Source organism: Carettochelys insculpta, chromosome 1, assembly GCF_033958435.1.
Source record: "Carettochelys insculpta isolate YL-2023 chromosome 1, ASM3395843v1, whole genome shotgun sequence".
NCBI lineage: Eukaryota > Metazoa > Chordata > Testudines > Carettochelyidae > Carettochelys > Carettochelys insculpta.
Window position 1 is genome coordinate 32965968 of NC_134137.1, and position 27045 is coordinate 32993012.

The following is a 27045-nucleotide window of genomic DNA, read 5'->3' on the forward strand; positions in this document are numbered from 1 at the left end:
TAGGGTCCACCTGTACCTTGTACAAGTTGGTTCAATCAAAATATCATGCTGTTAGCCTGACTTTGTCCTGGGATAAGTCAGCATAATTCTGTTCTCTTTGGGGAATGTGTTGGATATCAAGGCGGTCTGGTACTACCTTTCTGCAAAGTGCTTGTGCGAGTCCTGTTTACCTAGCTATTTCAGCCCAATGCTTGCCAAAGTCTATGAGCATGGCCTGCCACTTCCTCATAACTTAGCTTTGCTTTGCATCAGAAAAGTTTTGACTACTTTAACTCAGGAGTCAGACCTCATACTGGACCTCTGACACATGGTATCTTTCAATCACTTGCCCTCTCATGGCAGAGGTGTTCCAAACAGGGAGTGGAGATGTGAAAGCTGACTGCCTGGTGTCTTAAAAAAATTAGGCAACTCAGTGACTCTTTTGCCATTACACGCAAATCATATAAGAGAAGGAAAATTCCAATTTAAACTCTCAAGATGGGAGATAAGTTTTTTTAGATATATTTCTGAGGACCAACCAGCTGGCAGAGTACCCTGTGACAAGAAGAGCAGGAACCAGGCTATGGTTGTCAGGTCTCACCAGAGACCTAGATTCAATTTCAGCTTGTACTTAAAAGATAGGTATAGTTACGTATTTTAACGGCTGGCTAACTACAGCCCTTCCAGTTCTCTGGCACATAGAGGGTTGGTTGTTTAATACTAGATAGAAAGTTCACCTATCTCAAGAGAGCTGGGTCAATACAATTCCTAATAGTGAGCATCTGGTGTCCTCCCAAGAGTCAGGGATACTAGTCCAAAAGGTGAATCGTTAGACAAAATTCAGATTCACAAAACAAACCTACAAATCTCTGCAAGTTGCTTTTTCTTTGTGTGTTGTCCTTAATATGTGAAGGCATGGAACTGGCAGAGGTGATGGTCCAAAGAAAAAATGGTTACCTACATCTTATAACCGACGTTCTTTGAGATGTATTCCTCATGTCCATTTTAATAGGTGTGTACACATAACATATGCACAATTGTCGGAAATTTTTCCCCTTAGCAATACCTACTGTGGAGCCCCTTGGCATGGTGCAGTATTCAGGACACTACTGACCCTCTGCCCTCCCAGTTTTTCCTTACCCATATATTCTGAGAGGGGGAGGGTGGCTGGGATTTTGAATGGACATGAGCAATCACTTGAAGTAAAAACAGTTACCTACCTAACGTAACTGTTGTTCTTCAGGATATGTTACTCACTTGCATTTCAATAGGTGATTAACCAGCCATTTCCATGGACGAGAGATGGGAATTCACCTGGTTGCTGCCTACAGGACTGTCCTGCCAAAGGCAGCTTTGTCTCATACTGGCTGGGTAATGACACCGTAAGATGTGGAGGTGTGAAAAGAGAACCAAGTGGCTGCCTTGCAGATGTCCTGGATAGGGGCCTGTACAACGAACGCTGCTGAGGAGCTTGTTCCATTATGGAGTGGTCTGTCAAGACTGGTGCTGGGACCTTGTACAGGTCATAGCAGACCCTGATATAGGATGTGCTGTACGATGGAAGGCACTGGCTGAGACTGGGGGGTGGGTGCTTCATTCTTTCCACTACTGCAATAAAGAGTGGCATTTATTTGCAGAATGGTCTTGTCCAGTCAGTATAAAGCGCCAGGGCATGCTGACCTCAAGGGAATGGAGAGCCATTCCCCTATCATTGGTGGGGTATTATAAGAACACCAGCAAAAGGTATCTTGACTTATGTGGAAGTACGAGGCCACCCCTTAGGTAGGGGCACCCGATTGGGTGGTCTACTGTCATAATAGACTACGATGGTGGTTTCAAGATGAGGGCTCAGAGCTCGGAGACTCATGAAGTTGAGGTTATGGCCACCACGAAGGCTAACTTCCAGGAGAGGTAGGATAAAAAGAGGTAGCTAGGAGCTTAAATTAGGGTCCCGCAAGCTAAGAGAGGACAAGGTTCAGGCCCCATTAGGGAACTGGGTATTTGGCCTGGTGGTACAGCCTGTCCAGACCCTTGAGGACTTGCCCTACTAACATGGCATTTCTGAACATGGATCTTACCACCCTCCCTTGGATGAAATGTTAACATGGCTGCTAGGTGGACTCTGATGGATGACATGGCAAGGCCCTACTGCTTTAGGTGGAGGTAGTCAAGCACAGTGAGAACAAGGACTTGGTGCAGGTGGCTGTTCCATTGTGAGGGCCATATGGAGAAACGCTTCCACTTAGCCACATACATTGCTCAAACGGAGGGCTTGGACCTACCTAAGAAGGCCTTACACACCGAGTCAGAGTACTGTCACTTGAGATGAGTCAACCACAGGTTTCCACACCATGAAGTGGAAAGAATCTAGGCTGAGGTGCTGTAGGTATCTTCATCTTGGATGATGAGATCTAGGAGCAGAGACCAGGCCAGTGGCCTGTCCATCAACAGGTTTAGCAGCCTCACGAATCAGCACTGCCTGGACCATGCCAGAGATGCCTTATCTTCTGCTCCTTGAGAAGAACCCTGTGTGTGAGAGGGAAGGGTAGGAAGGCATACAGAAGGTGGTTCGACCACTAAAGATAATAACATATCTGCTAGAGATCCTTGGTTGTGGTTTTGGAAGAAGCAAAACAACTGAAGTTTACAGTTGTTCCTTGTCACAAAGAGGTCAGTGTGGGATGACACCACCTGTGGAAGATGGACAAGGCAACACACTCCAAGCAGCCATTTGTGGGTGCCAAATGGGTGGCTAAAACCATCCACTAAGCTGTTCTGCACTCCTGGTAGGTATGATGCTTACCGACACATATGAGCCGTGTCTACACGTGCACGCTACTTCGAAGTAGCGGCACTAACTTTGAAATAGCGCCCGTCACGGCTACACGCGCCGGGCGCTATTTCGAAGTCAACTTCGACGATAGGCGGCGAGACGTCGAAGTCGCTAACCCCATGAGGGGATAGGAATAGCGCCCTACTTCGACGTTCAACGTCGAAGTAGGGACCGTGTAGTCGTTGCGTGTCCTGCAACTTCGAAATAGCGGGGTCTGCCATGGCAACCATCAGCTGAGGGATTGAGAGACGCTCTCTCTCGAGCCCCTGCGGGGCTCTATGGTCACCGTGGGCAGCAGCCCTTAGCCCAGGGCTTCTGGCTGCTGCTGCGGCAGCTGGGGATCCATGCTGCAGGCACAGGGTCTGCAACCAGTTGTCAGCTCTGTGTATCTTGTGTTGTTTAGTGCAACTGTGTCTGGGAGGGGCCCTTTAAGGGAGCGGCTTGCTGTTGCGTCCGCCCTGTGACCCTGTCTGCAGCTGTGCCTGGCACCCTTATTTCGATGTGTGCTACTTTGGCATGTAGACGTTCCCTCGCAGCGCCTATTTCGATGTGGTGCCGCGCAACGTCGAAGTTGAACATCGACGTTGCCGGCGCTGGAGGACGTGTAGACGTTACTCATCAAAATAGCCTATTTCGATGTTGCTACATTGAAATAAGCTATTTCGATGTAGGTTTCACGTGTAGACGTAGCCATGGTGGGACATGCAGTAGTCCCACAGAAGAAGGGCTTCCTGGCACAGGTGAGGGAGCAGGCACCATCCCTACCATGCTTAAAGCCCAGTGATCTGAGGTGATCTGGCCCAGGTATGGTAGAAGAGGGACAATCAGTTGCCAAACAGGAAAAGATCCAATGTGGGAATTGGTGCTTTGTCCTTCTGTGGACCACCAAAAGAGGAGCTTGGGTCCCAGAGGTTGCTTAGAGGTCCCTGGCCCAAGGCTGAGTGAGACTACTGTCTTCTATGAGTCTGGCCCACTATGTTGGGAAGAATCCTGTCTCGGCTGCCCAGAATAAAAGTGGGGCTTGAGGGTCTCTCTGTCATGCAGGGGTGTAAATCCTCAGGGACTTAGGGATGGGCCTGGAGTCTCTCACACTGTGCAGGTGGGAGTCTGTTTTCTCTGCAAAGAGTTGTGAGTAGTCAAACGGCGGGTCCTGGATTGTAGTTTAGACCTCTGGGAGAATACTTGAAACCTACAACCATAAGTTACATCTCATAGGTGCCACCATGTGGGCCACCAAGTCAACTGAATCCAGAACAGCATGCAGCTAGGTTCTAAAGACTAGTTTGCCCTCCACTATGAGAGCTGTGAATTGTTGGTAGGAAGAAACTCCAAAACTTCACTGTGGCACCCTAGGAGTTAAAAGAGTAATGCCTCAGCACTGCCTGTTGGTTGGAAACCTACAGTTGTAGGCCCAGTGGAGTAGATCTTACGGCCCAGTAAATCAAGCTTTTGGGCACAGGCCCTGGCTGACCCCACTGCTCTTTGTGGTTGACTGCCTTCACCATGAGTGTGCTTGGCTGGGAATGCATAGAGGTTTTCACACCCCTCATGTAACACAAAGTACTGCCTCTTGATGCCCTTGGCAATAGGTGGTATGGATATCAGGGTTTGCCACAGTACCTCAGTGATGTTCTGAATTGCCTTTATTAGTGGTAACAGCACTCGAGGGACCCTCTGTGGCAAGGATGGCCACCACAGGGTCAACATCTCCAATGATCTCCTCTTGCAACTGCAGATTTTGTGCCACACACTAGAGGTTGTCTTGGGACCCCTGCTCCCCATAGCAGGGAGCATTGCAAAGGTGCCAGTTCCTGCCTTGTCCCAGGAATGAGGACAAGAAAGCCCATGAGACAGGGACCTCTTTGGTGACTGCAACTAGGGCCAGGAGGGCAAACTGGGTTCACATTAACTGGGTATTTCCTGTGTTTCTTAGAGTTTATCTGAATTCTTAGTTTGCCAACATCAGGGATGTGGAAATATGCATTAGGCTGTGCAAAATCTGGGATAAAATTACAAGGAGATCTACCCAAATAATTTTAGATTCAACTCCTTTCTATTTTACAAAGTACAGTTTTCTCAATCTAAACTCAAGGGAATATATTGATGTTGACAAAATTTTCCATGGGAAAAAAAATGAAAACATTTTGTTTTGACAATATTTTCAAACTTTTGAACATTAAATATGTTTATATTTATTAAATATGTATACATTTAGCATAATATCAAGCATCAAAAGACAAGTTGAAATATTTTAATAGTTCTAAGCCAAAGATCTGGGAGTTTTTGTTTTACAGGAAATTTTGGCATTTCATTCTTAAGTGGAATGAAAAAACAATGTCAAATACTCAGGAAGTAAAATTTCAGTTCCTGACCAGCTCTTACTACAAACAAAGAACTATTTCAGTCTCTAACTAATGGAATAATTTAGGACTTTGGAGCATAAAAGAGTTTCCACTAGTTTATTAATAACAGAGGTAAGTATCTGCTAACCAGATCTTCTGTAATCCCTCCAATTAGAAACAAAGGATATCACCAAGTGGCTCTTATGCCTCTCTCTCTCTCTCTATTATTATGATAGATGGAAAGATCTTGTGGTCTTCCCAATGTAATCTGAGGAAATCATGTACCATACATCAGCAGTGGAGAGTCCAAAACTCTATCTCATCCTTTTACTTTGTAAATAGGTTTACAGTCTAGCTCCATCTTCATGAAGATGAAATCTCTGGTGACCCTCTTTACAAGAGGCCCACTGAAGAAAAATTATGTCTCAGACACAAATGAAAGATATGCTGTTTGGTTCTTTGCATGCAGTATAGTTTTCACTGTGTCAATCCCAGAATATTTGAGAAACATGGTGGTAGAGGTACTTAATGTCCTGAACACAAATAACCAGAGAAAATGGTTTAGTCACTTGCAACTGGATACATGAACATCACACTGCATAGCAGACTAAAAATAAAATCAAATATGATCATATGGTTAGAAATGGATGACTTTTTGGTGTGGATTTTACACTGCAGAACCATCTCAAGGTCTCATTACATGGCAACTGCTCCCTTTTCTCCCCACCCAATGGAGACAGCTCTTGAAAGTGTTTCTTTAGGCTTCTGAGCTTCCCTATTATTAACCAGGCAGTATTCAAACACTTAGGACTTGTCTATGGTGGGGAGGGTCAGAAAAAAACCTTCCCCCCACCACCCAAAAACCATAGAGCCAAGCAGGATAATTTGAGCTAAGAGGCATTTCTCTTGAAATAATTACTCCAGTTCTGCTGACACCTTCTGCTGATACTGCCCCCCCAAGTTGAAAAGAAAGGTGTGAAGAGAGCACAGCTGTTATCGGTTCGTGTGAAGGCTCCTTTTGCAATTCTGTGACAGTGAGCTGTGGCTGTAAATGAGAACGCTCCATTTTGCAAGGCTGTGGCTGTGTGAATTTGATTTGCCAGCATTACTTATTTAGACATTAGACATCCACATAAACAACACTGAAAAAAAGCCTGCAGTGTAGACTTAGCCCTCCTTCACAGGCAGAAGCATCCAGCTTGTTGTCACTTACCAAGAGTAAAAAGAGAGAAGGCTGTAAATACAGGTATCATGGAGACAGGGGTCAGGCACAACTGACATTTAATTTATCAGACCTTTCCTACATACGACTTTTAAAGGGGTACAGCAATCACAACCTCCGCTCATTCAAAGTTAGTGCTTATGAAGATATCAATAGCTGAAGGCTCATTATCTTCAGAAAAACATATCTGCTTATGGAAAACTAAGACCTAGGCCTTCCAATATACACTGATATGATACTGCATGTAACGTTGGCACATAAAAGAGAAATTACACACTTAACCATAGTGTTATGTGCTACTAAATCTTTCCTCGGAAACCAGGCTGTACGGAGTCAAAGCTTAGCCTCACGTCCTTCAGAGGGTCATGCGCTGGTAAGCATTCTGAGCATGTTCAAAAGGCTCACGGCTGCTTTAAATAGGGAGCCTGTATAACTTGCCTCCTTCTCCCCACGCTGTTTTGATCAAGGAGGGAGGAAGGATTCATTCTCCAGTGAGCACTCAAAGACCAGCCTCCATGATGCAAGATTTTAAGTAAGTCTGCTGTATCAGTAACAATATGTGAATTTTAAAACTATGTTTTGGTTGAGTTGTTAAGAGCAGCTTGAACCAGTAGAGAGGAATTCCTGGATTCTGATCCTAGTTCTGACATAAGCTGTGCAGGGCTTCAGCAAACACTTATGTTATTTCATCATCATAAACCATGGGCTCAACACCCTCTGGAGTCTGATCCGTCTCTCACTATTTCCTCCCATCTTTCCCTATCCAGTGGGGAGTGGCTTAGTTTCTGTAGACTAGCTCCGCACCAATCTACTGTATCATCTACCCATTCTCTGTGGGATCTGCCTCTCCTATTCAAGCCATCCATTATGCCAAATACCATGGTCTTGACTTTTCGTTCAATCAACTTATGTTATTTCCCTTCTGTAAAATAGGGGTAATCACTAATGTGATTTTTTTTTTAGGCAGAAAACAAAGTTTTAGAGCACTTAATATTTAGGTATTAAAGGTATAAAATAGTTCTATTCTGCAGGTTACACCACGTTATCAGAGGTTCCTTCGTGCTTGTTAAATAATCTAGCATATACATTTCCAAAACAAGATAGACCAAAGACTGTTCGGCATGTAATTTCAAAATTTATTTTTAGTAACTACAACAGGGAGGACTGTCTGCAGTCAGATGCCAAGTGTTGAGCAGACAGTGGAGCATGGCAACTGTTTCCAACAATTGTATCGACCAGTCTGACAAAATAAGAGGAGGAGTGTGGCAAGAGGAGCAGCATCATTCTGAAGCTTTATGCTGCCGAAGGAATCCACCCATGTATGTCAAAAATATTTGGTAGTAATCAGTTCTTTCAGCTCTGTGGCCCCACCGACTGATCTAAAAAAGGCCAGAATCACAGGGAGAATTTGACTCATAACTCACCTCCACTTCCAACTCCTCCATACTTACTACATATTACCAACCACCACATAATCGTCTATATATTACATAGCACAGGCCTGAATATAGAACCCCAATTCCTATACTGTCCATAAGGCACAGTCAATCTGTCCCCGCTTTTAGGAGCAGCTTTCCACTATGACTTTTGCATGGGAGGAACTATATGAAAGATTCATGATACGTCTACTTACAATTTTAGTAATTTAATTTTTTCAAGAGAAAGAAAACTGAACAGGTGACCCAGTAAAGCCCCTCTCCTCTGTTGCCTGATCCTCAAAGGCCGTGCTGATCTGAGTTTGTTGTGTCATGCTCCTCTTCTTAAGATGCACAGATTTGTCTACATAAGTGATGTTTACTCATCTAATTCCTAGGCTCTTTCTTGACACGTCAAATAACAGAACCTCAAGTTTATGAACTGCCAGTTCCATGGGAAGGGATGCAGAATTGAATAACAAACGTGATATCATAAGAACAAGTTGACATCTCTTCACACATTTTGATGTCTTCAAAGCACTGGAAATCCCTCTGCAGTAGTTTCAAGGAAAGCAAAATATGACACAGTTCATCATAATAAAAATTATGCATTGCACTTACTGTAATTTGAGATGTTACATTTTATGAATCTCAGCTCCCCAATGGCTTGTAAAACAGGTGCCCTATTGTATGTTTGCAACCCTATTAACAGCTTTCCAGGCTTCAGGAAATAGCTGCTGTTGAAGAACACACAGATTTGCTGATGTCCACTTCTTCCACACTGTATATCACTCAGAAACAGACAAATACCATCCTGCCAATACTTGATTGCACTTGAGTTTCTGTTGCTTTGTAATTTCCTCAGAAACTTCAGTTTCTGTCCAGGCCATTCTCTGGTCTAACAGAAGTGTCTCTGCAACAGGAAATTCCCCTTAACCCCCTGCTGCATAAGAGACAGACAATTTATGTAATTCTCTTCTAGTTTACCATCCTCCAAGTTGCCTTCTTGCATATCTTGCTTATTTCAAGGGTATTTTGTGTACTCAGATGTTGCTGCTTATTTGCACACCTTTTTAAAATTTCCAATTGTTCTCCTTCACTGCCACTGCCCATGTTCCAGCCTTGGTATGTTTGAGGTTTTCCAGTTTAAGAATGCTTGTAACCTTAAATCCATGCTTTCTTTACTAACTTACGAATGATTTATTTGTTTTCCTAACTCAGAAGCATTCAAACTATATGTTCTTCTATTGCAGTTTCCATAAATAGCCTTTAAACTGATTCTACAGTTTTTTTTTTTGTTTTTTTTTGTTTTTTTTTTAAACTTTGCCCTTCAATACGCAGAGACTCTTTCAGAGTTAAGAAGTTCCCTTTTTCAAATCTGTCAGATTGACTTCCTCACAGTGTCATGTTCAGTTATTGCACCCGGCCCATTGGTACTGTTATCAGTCTGTACCCTGTGGAGCCATCTACATCCAAACGCTGTAGCCCCTTCTTGCTACTTAACAGATGTTCAACTAAGGAAAAAAAAAAGTCAACTGTGTCTGAAAATTTGCTAACTATTATAATTACAATTTACAAGATTATTGTTGAAGAGTAGAATAATAAAGTTCTGCTCTTCATTTACTTTGGGCATTTGACATTATACAATCAATTTTACAGTGTTCCCCTATACAGTTTCCCCGCACCTTATCCCCCCACCCCCAGCTGAAGAGACCAACAACAGAAGATTAAAAGCACTTAGTTTTCAATTAATTTTGCACACATTATTTTAAAAAGGTGTTTTCTGAAGAAAAAAAGTTTTGTTTTTTTTTAATATCAAATTGACCATGCCCTTTTTAATACCAGAGTCACATTACCACTTCTATGCACTAAGACAAGCATAGATAAAAAACAAATCTTACATTGTATCAATAAAAATGCTCCTCCAAGCCCTGCCCAAGTGGTGAAATTCTGTCAAGCTCACAATGCTGTAGTTAAAATCTCTCATTATCCTATCAGCTTCCCATATTCAAATTCTTGTCTCAAAGATTTACAGGATCCACCTACAATTAGTATTTACTTCTTTAAGTCTGTAACAAGATATACTTCATCTTTCTTTTGATGGGCAGATCTTTTGATTCTCTCTCTCTCTCATGTACACACACACACACACACACACACACACACACACACACCCTCAACATAACCCCTTACCACCATGTCATTGGAAGGCACAAAAAAGGTTACCACTATCATGGTACTGTCAAATCCTCTGGGTTTACAGGAACTCACAGTTAGCTCAGTTGGCCTCAATGAGGTCAAAACACTACAGGTTTGCCATTTTGGGGGGGGGGGGGGAAAACACTTCAGTGCTAATAGAACAGCTAGCATGACCAATGCCTTTTTTATTTAAAGAGATGAGCTGGTACTCAGCCAGCTCCTTGGCCCCTGCCCCAGCCAATCCCATGGTTGGGCCTTCAGAGGTGACGATACTCAGCACTAGCAAGTACCAGCACAAAAAATCCCAATTAAAACCTTAACATCATAAATTAATTTCTACAAATCTACTATTCTTCCTATCAGAGCTACATCTTTACTACATGTCCACTAGCAGCAAAGCTGCAGCCATGCCACAGTGCAGACTCTTCCCAATTTTTTTTTTCTGTTGAGGTAAATAATCCACCTCTCTCATTGGTGGAAGTGAGATTTGACAAAAGAATTTTCCCATTGAACTAGACACACCTATGCCAAGAGTTAGGCTGGCCCAACTACGTCACTCGCGTAAAAAAAATTCACAACCCCGAATGATGTAATCAGGTTAACCTTTATTTTATGTTGACCACTTCAATATTTCACAGTTCTCTGCTCTTGGATTCGGACAGCCCAGATAACCACTTATCCTGTCTGTGACCACATCTTCTGGTTTTCAGTAAGGACAGACTAGATTTGATATCTAAGGGGTCTTAAAATCGTTGCAATTTAGCATCCTGCAGTTTTATCAGCTTTTTTCACAATCCATGCTCCTATTTCTCCCAACCTGCAGCAAAAAGGCCAAAACCATGCCATACTTTGCCCTCAAGCAGGCCAGCTAATTGTTTTTTAAATAAGCTGGTAAAGAAGGAATGAGGGAAGTTATATGAACATTCATTTAATAACAGTTTGTGATTAACAGATACTACGGAGAAATGCCAAAACATTGTCCAAAAGTTGAATGTACAGGATATGTGAAAGAGCATATTAAAACTTGATTTGACAGCACGATTCTGAGTCTGGCAGAGGTTCTCTCGGGTGTTTCCAACAGTACTCTATTTGTGGGGAGGGTGTGGAAACATAGTGGAAGGGTCATTTATTCATTTAACAGCAGAACGGGAAAACCCAACTGTAACTCAAACCATAACTTTATGGGTGGATTAAATTTCTGATGCGATCAGCACTTTTGGACTGTGGCAGCAGTTGTGGAAGCATCCAATTTGAGTCAAAACTGTATGACACTTTCAGAAAGGTCAGTAATTGTGTTATTTGATTCTACAAAATAGTCCTTGTTTATGAAAAGGACATCTTTTCTTGTTTTTGCATAACAGTTTCATACTTTTGCTTTTATTTTGAGATTCTTCTTTTGGCCATAAGAAAAAATATCCAAAATTTAACTTCTCAAAGTGTTTTGTTCTTACTGCAAGTAACACTAATTTAATATCTGGCTGGAAATCTATGAATCAAGATAAGAGAAAGAGGAAAAAGGAACCATAGAAACAGAGGCAGAAGCATGAGATTACACAAAATAATGTGCTTAAAATAAAAACAAAAAGTAGATACTGTTAAGAAGATTGCTAATTTAGAAATACAGACAAAGAAACGTTGGGCAGGGTGGGACTTTGAGAGGTCACGTACTTCAGACTGCTGCACTGAGGCAGGACCAAGCATATCTAGTCCAGTGATACTCAAGACTCAGTAGTTCTAAAGAAACTAGAGATCAACATGACCCAAGAAAATCACAACAGTGTGGATTCATTAATTCATTTACTATTTTTATATATACATATACACATGCTCACTTGGTAATTTTCACCAACAATAATAATTTTATCAGCTACAATTGGTTAACATAGTAAAAGCATCCTGATTTGTTAATAATTAAATCACACAATGTTTTACTATCATGTGCTACAAAGGGCTGCAAGTAGGATTGCTAACTTTCTATCTGCTGATACCGAACCCCACTGAGGCCCCCCACAGTGCCTCTTCCTCTCGAGGTCCCAACTCACATCAGTCACTCCTCTCCTCACCTCCACCATGTTGCTTGCCGGATCATTTCAACGAGTCTGCCACAGGTTAATGACCTCCTCTCAACCCACAGTAACAGGATTCTTAGTTCAGGTGCCAGATGGTTCCCAGATCACTGAAAACCAGGCATCTGACAATCTTAAACGGCACCCAGATACAGAAGACAAAAGCCAGCCACTTTCAGCTCCCTGGCCTCAATCTGAGTATCAATGATCTACACTATTCCTGACAGACATTTTTCTAACCTATTCTTCAAAACCTCCAAATAATGGAGATTCCACAGCCTCCACTGGAAGCCTATTCCAGAGCTGAACTACTCCTGTCATTGAAGCTTTTCCTAATATCTAACCTAAATCTCTCTTGCTAAAGATTAAATCTTGTTTTATCTTCAGTAACATGGAAAATAAGATGGTTCTTTCTATAACAGCCCTTAACATATTTAATGACTATTATCAGCCCACCACACATTTTTAAGCATTTCCTCATATGTCTGGTTTTCTAGATCTTTATAATTTTTGTCTCTCTGTTCTGGACTCTCTCCAATTTGTCCCTACCTTGCTTAAAGTGAGGAGTTGAGAACTTGACATTATTCCAATGAAGGCCTTACCTGCGCAGAGCAGAGCAGAGCAGAGCAGTCAGTAAACTGCTATGTCTTCCATATGGCACTCTTGTAATCATACTTGATAATATTAGTAAATGCACCACATTTTAGCTCCTATTTTTGACCCACTATAACTTTCAGATCCTTTTTATCTGTAGAACTGCCTACCCAGTTATCTCCCATTTTGTAGATAAGCATTTGATGTTTCTTTTAAGTCTAACAATTTGTACCTGTCTTGACTAAAGTCCATTTTGTTGATTTCAGACCATTTCTCCAATCTGTCAAGGTCATTTTGAATTATAACCCTGTCCCACAAAGTGCTTTCAACTCTTCTTAGTGTGGCATCATCTGCAAATTTTATAAAAATGCTCTTCATTATTGCTTTGAATAATGGAATGAAAATACTGAGAAGAGTCCATCCTTACTTTGCAGTGCTTGCAAAAAGTTTCCATTATATAGCAGCTGCCAATAAGCAGAAGGCCAATCTGTAATGCTGTAGCCAGGGAAGGCATGTCCCACCACTTCCTTCTCTGGCTGCAGCCCCAGAAACCTGCTTGTGTAGGGTTACCACTTTGGAACTGCAAAAAACCACAAACAATCTCCTTCCCACAAGGCACGTCTGCTGCAACCCCCTGCCCCCACCCCCCTCAACAACTCTGCAAATACCCTCTCCTGCCAAAAGCCACCAACGGCATTTAGAAAGAGAACACATATAGATAAGATTGATAACATCACATGCCTCCTTGCTTTTGCATGACTCAAATTCTTATGCACACATGCAGGGTGCGCTTGTCTGCTGGTAGGCAGATTGCTGCTGTATTTTCAACAGGGGATCATAGAATTAGGATTCATATTAGGGGATTCATAGAATTAGAAGGAACCTCAGGAGGTCACCTAGTCCAACCCCCTGCTGAAAGCAGACCAACCAAACTGAACTGGAAAGTGAGAACACTGTGGCATTTTTAGCTGGAAATAGAAACATACGTTCCACCAGGGAAAAAGCTAGACCCCCACTTACGTGCCATCCAGGTTATGCAAAGGTGCGTGGAATGGAACCCTTGCATAACCTCAAGGGTCTACTGTATTGAAAAGAGCATGCTGCTTATGGAGCCTGTATTTAAGAGAAACCCTCTCTTTGAGGGTTACCACCTGGCCACTGCTTTTAGTTGCCAGAAAAAAAAGAGCCTAAACTGCTGGATCTTTCAACATTGGTTTAAAGATTTGTGTTGTTGTCACAATACACTGGAATATATACAGTAAATGCTTTCATATCCAGCGTTCTATCGTACAGAACTCTCAAATAACTGGCATTTTAACCAGAAGTAAATTTTAGTTACATTTTCCATAAGATCAGTATAAAGTAAATACAAATAAATAGTGTAAATTTACAGTGTACAGTACAAATATTTTGGGTAAATAAAGTACTCTGTGTGCATTTGTGTTTCTTAATATCTAATCATATTTTGCTTCAGTCTTATGCATTGGTAGGCATACCTATTATCCAGTATATCTGAATATCCGGCAACTGGGCTGCCAGATATGAAAGTTTACTGTAATATTAATTCTGCAGCCAGGGAAGCAGCAGAAAGGTAAGTCCTGGGGTGGGGGAGCAGTTGGGTAGGGTTGAGCCTGGCAGTGGACTGGGGCTGTGGGAACTGAGCCTAGGGTGGGTTAGGGCTGCAGGGGGGTGGAGCTGAGCTGGGGCTCTGCTCGGGTTGTGAGCCGGGCTGATGGGGTTTGAACCAGAGCCACTCCGGGGGGGACAGGGGGTGTTTGCTGAACTGGAGCCACGCGGGGAGGGGGTGGGCTTGAACAGGGGCGGGAGGATGAAACTGGAGCTGCGCATAGGGGTTTAAACCAAGGTGTGGGGGGAGTGAACTAGAGCCGCATGTGAGGGTTGGCGAGCTGGAGCCAGAGCCAGGCATGGGGATGAGCTGGAGCAGCTCACGGGTGGTAAACTGGCAGGGGGGGTTAAACCAGGGCCAGGGAGGTTACCCGGAGTCACACCAGGTGGGGTGGTGAGCTACAGCCAGAGGTGGGGATGAGCAGGAGCTATGCCCGACTGGTGAGCGGAGATGGGGGTGGGGGGCTGAGCCGGTGTTGTGCGGAGCCAGGGGGACTGAGCCAAGGCCGTGGGAGAATGGGTTAAGCACAACCAGAAATCGTGCATTTCCAGGGTTCACTGTAGGAACTGGGAGTCAGCTGCGTAAGTGCGGGGTTGTATACTCTGGGACCTTAGTGAATGTGAATTTCACTGAAGTAAATGGGATTGGTTCCTGACAAAATACTTCTCTGAACCAGAAGTTTAAATTTCAGAGTTGTGTTATTTAGCAACATTCACTGTAGTGCCAGACCAGGGAGGCAGATCCTCACAGGACTCCACTAAATAGGTCCTCCCAATTTGACAGCAACCTATTCATAACTACTTTAAGTACAGTCTTGCAACCTATTATGCAGCCACTTTATATAATGTTCCACAAACACCACATTTCCCTAGTTTGTTTACAATGACTTTTCTACTTATACACCATTTTGTATTTCTTTTTAACATGAAGAGCACTTATATTTAAAAACTCCAGGACTTAAGATGCTTAAGAATTTATCTTCCTTATCATACACACCTCAAAATTATAATCCACTGCCAATAAGCTCATACAGCAACATATTGTGACATTACACACAAAAAAGTAAAAGTGCAGAATAAACATCAAACAGCAAACTCTTTAAGAGGTCCTATTTTCACAGAAAGTATCCTTAACAGAAAAAAGAAAATTAGCAAATGTAATGGTAAAGCAGGATGATTTCAAAATGCAAAAGACAGTTATTCACATTTTACAATTTTGCATGAGTAACTCTTTAAAATTGTCTGATTCCTAAAGTAATTTTTTTATGATCAGGACCTTGCCAAATTTATGACCATGAAAAAGGCTTCATGGACCATGAAATCTACACATCACCCAATGAAACCTGTTCTTTTGTGTTTTTTCCCTACACTATATAGATTTCATAGGAGAGATCAGCATTTTGCAAACTGGGGATCCTGATAAAAAAAGGAGGTGTGTAATGCAGAAATAAGGGTGGCAGTACTATCTTCATACTGAGATGGTGGAAGAATAGTGGCTGCTGTCTGAGGGCTCAACATGCTACCATTACGTCTGAACTGCTGTTGGTGGTAGCTCTGTCTTCAAAGCTGAGCTTCTGGCCTGAAGCGACCACTCTCCTGATGTTCAACCTTGAAGGCACAGAAATAAGGGTAGCAGTACTGCACCCCCCCTACAACAACATTGCAAACCCACCCACCAACAACTTCTTTTTCAGTCAGTACCAATGCTCCTTCTAATCTTTTCCATCCATGTGTGAAATTTTTTGTGTGCACCACAGAATGTGTGAATGTGCACCACCTGCAGAAACAAAATCCTAGCTGTGGGCACTCTGCTAATTAGCTGGGCAACATTTGAATTTCTCCTAAGCAGCCATCCAAGCGCACAGCTTACACAGAACACTGGGTCACAATCCTTACAATTACAACCCTGTGACACATCTGAAAACTGGAAATTTACCATTTCAAAATCCTATGACCATGAACCTGACCAAAATGGAGGCTGAATTTGGTAAGGGCCTATTGGGAGTTACTAGATTTTTGCTTCAGAAGCAACACAAAGCCAGGAAGTAAGAGCGTTCAGAATTCACTATTAAAGCAAAGTCCAGATTCTCTAGTTTATATATCATAAACCTGAAGACCTTCTCATTTAATGATGGAATTTTTAGTGTCTTGGCAACCCTTTCCCTCTTACTCCTTCACCAATAGTAGCAAGGCTATTGTACACCTCTTATGCAAAACTGTTGGATACATAGTTTTTAAATTAACTGCCTAGAGACACAGAATATAGATAGGCTAGGTTTCTCATGGGGCATTATACAGCTAAACAAACAAACTAGAAATTTGTGTATGAATTCTTGGCACCACAGACTTAAAACTTATGACAAACTGGCAAGTAGCTGGTTATAAGAGAGTGCCCAGCCTGGGATTACTTTATATACATAGTTCATACGTTTAAAATTCTTGCTTTGGTAATATTTATTTTGATTTCAGCTAGGAAAAAAGCCCACCCCGACTGTACCTGCCATTAGAAATGCCATCCATACTAACAAAATTAAACAAACACCCTGCCAGACCAGCAGCAGTTCCTACCCAATTGAAGACAGCCAGCAAACAAACTCTCCCGAACCCCCGAATTCTGAAAAGACACCTGAGCAACCCCAATCAATCTCAGCTCTCTCCTAATGTTTGCTCAAAAACAGAGGCTTTTCAGCACACCCTCAGAGTCAAAATATCTGAGCTATTCTGGATTTGGGGAAGTGACAGAAATTCAGAGGCTTTCCTGGAATGTGTCATGCCAGCAGCCTGCACCTCTTTAAAAGTAAAATTAAAGGCAGACACAGACAGAAAACAGAAGCTCTATCTAGTTTAATCATCTCCACAGACTCAATTGCAACAGAATCACAGGCTCAGGTAAATTCTGAGTCATTTACGGACTGTATAGGAAAAAACTGCATCAAACTCCAATCAGTAGCAGACTAGGCACTGGTATGATACGCTCACTGCAAGACAACTCCATTTAAGCAAGATTCTATATTCTGTGTTGGCTTCTTTGAATGGATCTATCATGTATTCCCAAGTAGAGGACGTTAATCTAATCCAGAAGTAACAAACGTGGAGTAGAGAAGTCCACCTGAGACAGTGAGGTTGTATCCTCCTGCCAGAAAAACTAAGGAAGTCCTAGTGATTGCTATTAGCTAGTCTAAAATACCTAGAAAATCAGCCCAAACATCAGGCTAGGAAGATGAGTAACAAAGGAAGGACATAGTTTTTCAGTTAGCAACCAGGTCTTTTAGCTGCTTTGCACCATATCTACCTCTGTTTTATCTGAACCAATCCTAAAGCTATTTGCTCTCTTCCATGCACCAACCATCCCAAAATACCGAAACACTTGGCTTAATCTCCGGGCTGGATACAATTAAAATACAGAACTGAACTACTTCACCCTAATCATCTCATTAACTCAAATCGCGTTATTCACATGTAAAATAATGGAGACAGCATAGAAACCTGTGATACCCAAGCAGAAATCCCTAAAGACAAAATACACTCTCCTAGTTAGCATGGCCGGGCAAAAATTCCTGAGTCAACACTGAACAATTACTAGTTACATACCACTAGCAGCTTTGATGATAGGTACTGCAGCAGAAAGTATCTTCAACAATTCACACTGAAAATTTGTGGCACAGTAGTGTTATTGTTACAAGAGAACTACAGGTTGAACTTCTCTAGTCCAGCACCTTTGGGAACTGACCAGTGCCGGACAAGAGAATATGCCAGACTATGAGAGGTCAATATTATTATCTAGCAGCATTACTAACACTTCCACTGTTTGCTGTGCTCTTCAAAGACATTCAGGGTAAATTACACGACTGGTGACTGTAAACAAACTTTATGGGACCACAGGAAACTTGGCCACACCCATCATAAGTGGTCATCCAGCTAATTAAAAGCATGCCGGATTATGGATGTTATCAGACAAGAGTTCTGGATTAAAGAGTTTCAACCTATAGAGCCAACTTGATCCCAGACTGACATAAGAAAAACAGGACAATCATACAGATTGCCTAGGGAAGTTGTGGAAGCTCCTTCACTGGAGGTTTTCAAAAGGAGGATGGATAGCTATCTGTCTAAATCCTGCATTTTGGGAGGGAGTTAGATAAGATGATCCTTGTTGTTCCTTCTAACCCTATGGTTCTATGACATAACCACATTTAGTTTTGAGGCCAGAGACTTTCTACATTTTCAGCAAACCAATATTTTTGAAAGAGAAAGCAGCTAGGGACAGAGGTGAACAGGATGAAGATGAACAGGATCAAAGGAGTAGTCATATTAGTCTGTATCCTCAAAAACAAGGAGTCCTGTGGCACCTAATAAAGATAAGCAGTAACTGGGAAAATATACAATATGGTTTACGAAGGTAGCTCATGCCAGACTAACCTGATCTCCTTGGAGAAGATTACTGCTTTTCCCTTATCAGGTTATATAATCTACTTGAATTTCTGTAAAGCATCTGATACAGTTTCACAGGGGAAATTTTTAGCTCAACTGGAGAAGATGGGGATTAATATGAGAACTGAAAGGTGGATAAGGACCTGGTTAATGGGAAGAATACAATGGGGCATACTGAAAGGTGAACTATTAGGCTGGATGGAGGTTACTAGCAGAGTTTCTCAGGGATTGGTCCTGGGACAAATATCTTATTTAATATATTTATTACTGAACTTGGCACAAAGGTGAAAGCATACCAATAAAATTTGAGGATGACACAAAATTGGGAAGTATTGCCAAAATGGAAGATATCATACAGGAAGATATGGACAACCTTGTAAACTGAAGTAATAAAAATGGGATGAAATTAAATCGTTCAAAGTTCATTTAGGGACTAACAACAAGAATTTTTCTATCAGCTGGGGACATGGCAGTTGAAAGTGACAGAAGAGAAGACAGACATGGGTGTACAGGTTGATCACAGGTTCACTATGAGCCACCAATGCGTGCGAGTGTGAAAAAAGCAAATGCAATCCTAAAATACATGAGATGAGGTACTTCCAGTAGAAACCGGAAAGACTTTTGGTACAAGGCACTGGTGAGACCTCATCTGGAATACTGAGTGCAGTTCTGATCTCCTGTGTAAGAAAGATGAGTTCAGACTGTAATAGGTGCAAAGGTTACTAGGATGATCCACGGAATGGAGAAACTACCTTATGGGAAGAGATTCAAAGCTTGATTTGCTTAGCTTAACCAAAAGAGGGGGAAATAAAATATTTTTCCATAAATATATCAGAAGGATAAATAAAGAAAGAAGTAATTTAAGGATGTACTAATTCTGGCATAAGAACAAATGTATATAAACTGTCCATCAACAAGTTTTGGCTCAAAATCAGGTCACCATTTCTATCTATCAGAGGAGCAAAATTTCTGGACCCACCTTCCAAGGGGACCAGTGGGAGCAAACAAAAAACCACCCCCTTCCCACAAAAAAAATTAGCTTTAAGACTGAGCTTGAAAAGTTTATCGATGCGGGGGCGGGGGGGGGGGGGGGGAGGGAGTATGGCCCTACAACAGAATGCAACCTACATACTCGAGATCTAACTGATTACTAGATTTGTAGTTGTGAAATAATTTTCCCCTAGGTCAGATGAGCAGGCTACCTCGCAGGGATTTTGCCTTCCTCTGAATATGAGGCACAGGTCCCTTGCAGGTTTAAACTAGTATAAATGCTGAATTCTCGGTGACCTTAAGTCTTTAAACCAGGGATATGATGATTTCAGTAGCTCGGTCAAAGGTTGGGGTCTATTACAGGAGTGGATGAGTAAAAGTCTGCTGTCTGCAACGTGCAGGTCAGATCAGATGATCATGATGGCCCTTTCTGACCTTAAAAATCTATGTCAGATCATCTCATTAAAAATCCTTCTTCAGTTCACGCTGGGTATTCCACGGTAAACATCCTCCTCCACTGTATTCACCACGCAGCATGAACGGCGGTCAGCTCTGCTCCACTGCGGCCTCCTGGCCTGCTGACCCCTGGTTCTTTGAGGCAGGGTCAAGGAGAGGCAACCCGTGCTGCTGCCTGCTGCCACAGCCTGCCCTAAGTAATCCCCAGCCAGGCTGGTCAGGGAGTGGACCAGGGATCAGGATGAGGACAAAGCAAGGAAGGGGAGGGGCTGGTGGTATTGCCCATGGCACCACGCCCACTCAGGACAGCCCTAGCAAAACATATGGGGTCACTTAGTTATGCGAACACAAACCTATTGAGACCACCACCATCCCTCTACCCAAGTTATCTGCAAGCACATAGTTGATAAGGTTATAGGGAATACCCAGCATGCATCTATCAAGAAAGTATGTCAAATCAACCTTATTTCCTTCCTTGATAACATGTAGCAGACAGAAGGAAGCAATATTTTGAGTATAAGCAGCTTTTTGGCACAGTCTCATATGACAGTCTCAAACAAACTAGAGTCTAGCCTTAATTATTATGAAGCGGATGCAAAACTGGTTGAAACATATACTCAAAGAGCAGTTACCTATGGTTCACTGTCAATCCGAGAAGGAAAATCTATCTAGTGGAGTCCTGTGGGGATCAGTCCTGGGTACAGTAGTGTTCAATATTTTCATTAATGACTTGGGTAATGGAACGAAGAGCATGCTTATAAAATGTGATGATGATACCAAAGTGGGAGGAGGAGTTGAAAGCATGTTGGAAGACAGGATTACAATTCAAGACTACTTTGAAAATTGGAGAACTGATCTGAAAAAAAAAACAAAAACCCAACAAAAATAAATTCAATAAAAGACAAATGGCAAACACTTCACTCAGGAAAGAAAAGTTAAATCAAATGTTCAACTGCAAAAAAAGGGAATAACTGGCTAAGTGGTACTACTCTGAAAAAGATCTGGGGATTATAGCAATCAAAAATTTCTTCTAAGTTAACATGATACAGCTATGAAAAATGCCAGTATCATTCTTACACGGATGAAAAGGAGTGTTGTGTGAATCTGGCTGACACATGCAGTCCAGCCTCTGTACTGTCCATGTTTCTGTTCAGCACACAGCAGCATCTTCCCAAATAACCTTCTTGCTTTCTAGAATAGGTGTGATTGTCTCTACAGTGTGACCTTTCAAGACACTTTGAAGACTGTGCAGGGGACATAAGTCAATCATGCTCAGAATCTAAAGAGGACTTCTCTCACAGAATAGAGCACAGTTCCCACAGGTGTTGGTGAAAGTCTAGGGCACAAGCAGTACCAACAGCAAAGATTTATCCAGTGGAGCTAATGGAAAGAACTGAGGCAGATGGAAGTTAGAAGGATGAATCAATATCATCCAGTACAGCTGGCAACACTAATAATGCAGGCACAGCTGATGGTGCCAAGGAAATAAGTACTGTTGACATGGCTGAAGCTGCTATAATTTTTACAGGTAAATGAAGAACGTGAATCAAGAGGGTAACACAAAAGGTCTTTCACTAAAGAATGTCCATGGTGTTAAATATAAAATTAGAGGCAAGTGTTCTTCCAATAACATATGAGGTGCCTTACAAGGTGGCATCAAGGTTGAAGATCTCTCTGATACATGAAGTAAAAGAAATAATTTCAACAACCCTCTCAGAGCCAGAGTCAGTGCTGGCAACAGTCGGTTTGCCTCTGCCATTTGAGAACTTTTTAGAGGACCTGTCTTTCTCAGACAAAGAATGACACTGATGTCTGAAAATCTTACAAAACGAAGACAGCATCAAAGGAACATTGGAGAGTGAACCAAGTGAACATTCTTCTCCATGTTTCTGTTTTGGGGCTGGAGCAGCCAAAGGAGCATTCCTCATGGAAAAGGTCTCCATCCTTTCATGAATAAGGCCAGCTTCTGAAGAGTTTTTAAATTAAATGTACCTTAAATCCCTTTGCTTTTTCATTCTTATCAGAAGAGAGGTACAAATGGGGCTTTTATCCTCCACATATCCCTTGACTAATCTGAACAAATTAGTCAACTTTTCTGTATATCACTCACAGGGATCAATAAGAAGGAACTGAAGAGGGAGGTGGTGGACATGCCACCCATACACCGCCTGCTGGCGCAGCTGGCAAAAGTCTACAACTCATGTCATATACACCCCTACAGTGAAATTTGTCACTCAGAGGAGACAATAGTGATGAAAGACAGGAAAAATATAGTGGTGGGATAGATGGAAGTTCAAATGCCTTCAAAAGCAAATGTCTTGGGAAAATATTTTATTAAATAGATAACAAATGCTTGGCTTGGTCAGAGCTCATGTCTACCGCATCTCTAAAATTATCCAGAAACGATGAAGGAAATATCTGGAAATGAAGCTAGAGCACCTGCTGCTGGTAGTTGAAAGAACATGTAAAAAAGGACAACAGAAATTCCTGTTTGTTTGAAAAGTATCAAACAAACAAACAAACCCAAAACACCCACTTACCGAGTTAGCATAGGAGTCATCTAAAGCAAAACCCACAATAGAAAGGTATGACGGAGCTTTGGTTCATGCCTGAAGTGAGATTTGACAGGGTGGGAACGATCAGAATCAAAACTTCAGGTTTTTTTTAAGTGTCTCTTGTTGCAACTAATAATTTTTTCATGCTACTTCAACAAAGCAGAAATTTCATAACATTCAATAGCAAAGAGCACCAACAGCACATACCAAATACTCTAAATTATGTCTCTTTTCTGATAAATTCCATGATAATGTATTCACCAAACATCTGTGATGCTCAGCTAACATGTAGCTAGTTTGCTCCAGAACTAAACAAGCAAATATTTATGATTACGACCAGACTTCTTCTGCTTTTATGTACATTCATCTGTTCAACTTTTTTGTCAGTAACATTTAAATTACTTGAACTGCAGTTATAACCTGAAAAGTGATTAAAATTAGAAAAGTACTGTTTTCTGAAGAGATCTGTTTGCCACAAGGGTTCAAAATCATACCCTTTCCTTTACTGACAACTTTACTACATTTTACTCTAGTTAGCATCTCATAGCCCAAAATAGCCAATGGAGAGGTACCTGAGCTCTAGTCCTTTTCCTGAATTGCTGGCATTATTTACCATGTTCCAATGGTACTGGAACAATTTTTATAGTAGGGGTGCAGAAAACCATTAAACAAAAATATAAACCCTGTATATGATGGAAACTATTGCAAGCCAGGGTGCTAGCACATCCCACGCCCACAGTTTCTGCACTCCTGCCAAGTTCCAATAACGTTCATGCACCATGCTGAAGATGAAGTAGCAGCACAGGTCTCCCAGAGGGGCTAATCTGACCCAAAGCATTTTACTGGCTCATGATCAGAAGGAAGAACTATAGCTTGACTGTCAAGCGGTTTAAGGTTAAAGGGCTGGAAGTTAGACATTCTATTTATAAAATGAGCTTCTTTATGAGGAAGTCACAAGAGTACACTTATCTTTCAGATACTTAAGAACAGAAGGAGAAACCTACTGCTTGACAAGCAGCTGTAAAAAAAATGGAAAGTGAAATTGTCTAACCCAAGTTCATACAATCGTACCTATAATATTTACAGCTATGACGTTTAGTAGTGGAGACCCAGCACTGTTATGGTGCTTGCATCCTACTGCAGTTCTCACAACAACTATATTTTGGCATTTAAAACTAAATTTAAGAAATGTGTCTGCTCCTGCTTTATTATCTGATCACTGTACTGGTGTTTTACTGTAAAGCCCCCACGGGTTCTCCTATGAAGGGTGCTACATAATTGCAGTTTTTATTGATCTTTGCTTGGTTATCTAGCTTTGGTTATCTATGCTCGCTTTTACCCAATGTTCAGACAACGACTTTACCCAATGTTCAGACGACTACCGTAAATCATTCAAATTGTTGTTTGAGTAGAAGAACTTGATAGTGTGTGTTCCGGCCAAGATAACACCTCAATACCATCTTCTAAAGTCCACAGCTCTGTAAAAATTATTGCTGAGTGAATAAACACTGTCACATTGCAAATCACTACCCCATCATCTAACTTGTCGCTGTCATTGAAAAATGCTTCAGAAAGGTACTTTCATTTGTCGGGTGTTACGTAAAAAGAAAATTCTACTTGGAGACAAGAAAACATGAGTGGAGTAGGTGAGTTTTCTAACTCTTTTGTAGGAAGCTTTTTACATGAAATTTATGTTGATTAAGATGGCGTGGGAGCTCTTTCTAAATAAAAGAAGACAAACTCACCAAAATACAGGGGAAGAAGGGAACCTCTCATTTCTGTCATTACAATAAATAAATAAATAAAATTGGATGAGGTATAGCAGTCAGTTCAATTTTGCAGTACTTCTCACAGCCAGCTGCTTATAAATGCCTTTTTCCTTTTGGAAAATATCTCTAAATTACTGAGCTTGGTGTTCCAAGCATGTCAGATATTTTGTTAATTGCCTACTGGCTGGCTCCTACTCCATGTGCAGTACACTTTTATCTTCTTTTGTACGAGCCACAGAAGTTATCATGACCTGGTTGGAAACTGTTTTGTACGCACAAATTAATCCATTTTTGCGAATGATTAAAAACAACAAATAAAGTTATTTACTTTAAAATCTTCACTAGCATTACACCCATATTAAACTTTAGCAGTTCAGTTCAAGGTGGCCTTTTCTGAAAGTGCTATAAATTCTAGCAAGCCTCTTTTTATTGACTGCACCCCACCAGAAGACGCTGTAGTTTGTTTTAATTTATATACATACATTCAGATGTCCCGATACTGTTGAAATCAATTTAGAATGTAAGTACAAAATAGCGAGTTCTAAGATAGCAAGTTAGACCAAGATGTAATCTGAAGCTTCAATGAAGCATTTAATTCTCAGCTAATGGGCGATGTAATACTGGGGCCTTAAAATTCTACTCAGACACTGGTTCTCCAGGCCCTTCATTTTAATGATAAACAGTTACTCCATCTTCTTGTAGCTGTTGCTTTTTTGAGATGTGCTGTTCATGTCCGTTCCAGTCAGATGTGCAAATGCGTGGCAGCTAGAGGATTCCTTTTTCCCCCTCTTGCAGTATGCACCAGGTCAGCCTGGATGCCCCTGGAGTCATGCCTCCATGTTGTTTGATATGACTGAGCCACCACCCCCTTTATGCTTTTTTTCTGGCTATTCCGACAGAGGTAAGTGGGTGGGTATTACAAAGGAAGCGAACATCTCTTAAAGAACAACAGTTACAAGAAGGTCAATAACGATATTTTCTTTGAGAGCTTGTTCATGTTGATGCCAATGGGGTGATTACTGAACACAAATTTCAGAGGTGGAGGATTGGATCTTAAGTATCCACTGACTGGACGACAGCTCTCTCTCTAGCCTGGTGCATGATGGTGTAACGAAGTGCAAAGGTATATACGGAGTACCACACAGAGGCTCTCTGTATTTCCCAGATGAGGACATGTGCCAGGAAAACCACTGAAGAAGCCTGCACCATGAGCGGAGGAGCAGGCAACTCTACAAAGTTTTAGCTTTTTGATGCAGAACATGATCCACAATGAAATTCACTGAGAGGAGACTGGAAGCCCTTTCATCTTGTCTGCTACAGTCACAAACAGTTGAATGGACTTCTGAAATTATTTAATTCTTTCAGTGTAACAGACTAATGCTCTGTGAATTTCAATAAGTGAAGCCTCTGCTCTCTGCCACTTGTATGCAGCTTAAGGTAGAACCCAGGGAGGAAAATGTCCTGGCTGATGTGAAACTGGGAGACAGCTTTTAGAAGAAAAGCTACATGTAGCCCAAGCTCCACCTTGTCTTTACAGAACACGTTGTAAAGGGGGTTTGGATGTTAGGGCCTTGAGCTTCGACACCCTTGGGGCTGAGGTTATTGCTACCAAAAATGCCACCTTATACAAGAGGTAGAGCAGGGAGCAAAACACCAGTGGTTTGAAGAGTAGGCGCAACAGTTTCCAAAGGACCAGCTTAAGATTCCAGAGTGGGACTGTTTGTTAGATATGTGGGTATAGCTTGTTACAACCTTTCAGGAAAAAACAGACCATAGGATTTAGTCCTCTGCACCTGGACAGAATGCTGAAATGGTGACCAAGCGAACCTTTGTTGATGACCAGGATATTACCTGCTGTTTAAGATGGAGAATATAGTCTAGTGTAAGTGGTATGATGGAGCTGGACAATGTCGTACCAACCAGAATGAAAATCTCTTCAAATTATCAAGGTCAGGAACCCTGCTGGAGGGTTTCCTACTGCAAAGGAGGATTTGTCTAACCTGGTCCAAGCAGGTGAGTACCATCATGTTCACTCAGGAAGTTTCCATGCCATGACATGCAACCACTCAAAATATGGGTGCTGGAGGCAGCCATGATCTTCAGGTATCTAGGCCAGGAAGAGTGACAAAGTGATCAGGACTTCCACAGACATTTTGAGTAGAACTGTGTGCCAGTGCTGGTAGGGTCATGTTGGCACTACCAACATATAAGTTTCTTCCCACTGTATTTTGAGGACCAACTTATGAATGAAAGGGATGGCCTGCCCACAAAAGTAGTGATTCAGGAACGAGCAGAACTGCTGGCACTTTCAATTTTAGCACGTAATTAGGCCTCTTTGAAGAAAGCCCAACAGCTAGAAAACTGAGTTTGCAACATCTAGGCATGGGTACCACTCCTAGCCATGAAACAAAGTGCTGAGACAGTCTGCCAATGTTTTCTGTACCCCAGGTAAGTATGATGCTTGCAGGTGTATCAAATGCTCCACAAAAAAAATCCCAGAGCGTCAAGACTTCCCAGAAAAGCTTCCCTCAAGGTTCCAGGGCTACTTTTCTCTTGCAATTCAGGCTGTCT

At 41.9% G+C, this 27045-nt stretch overlaps 1 protein-coding gene across 1 annotated transcript in view; it reads right to left on the reverse strand.

The window, feature by feature from the left end:
• Positions 1 to 27045, reverse strand: part of SESN3 (sestrin 3) — a 92651-nt gene that overhangs the window by 56135 nt on the left and 9471 nt on the right. The gene's annotated exons all lie outside the window — the stretch shown is intronic.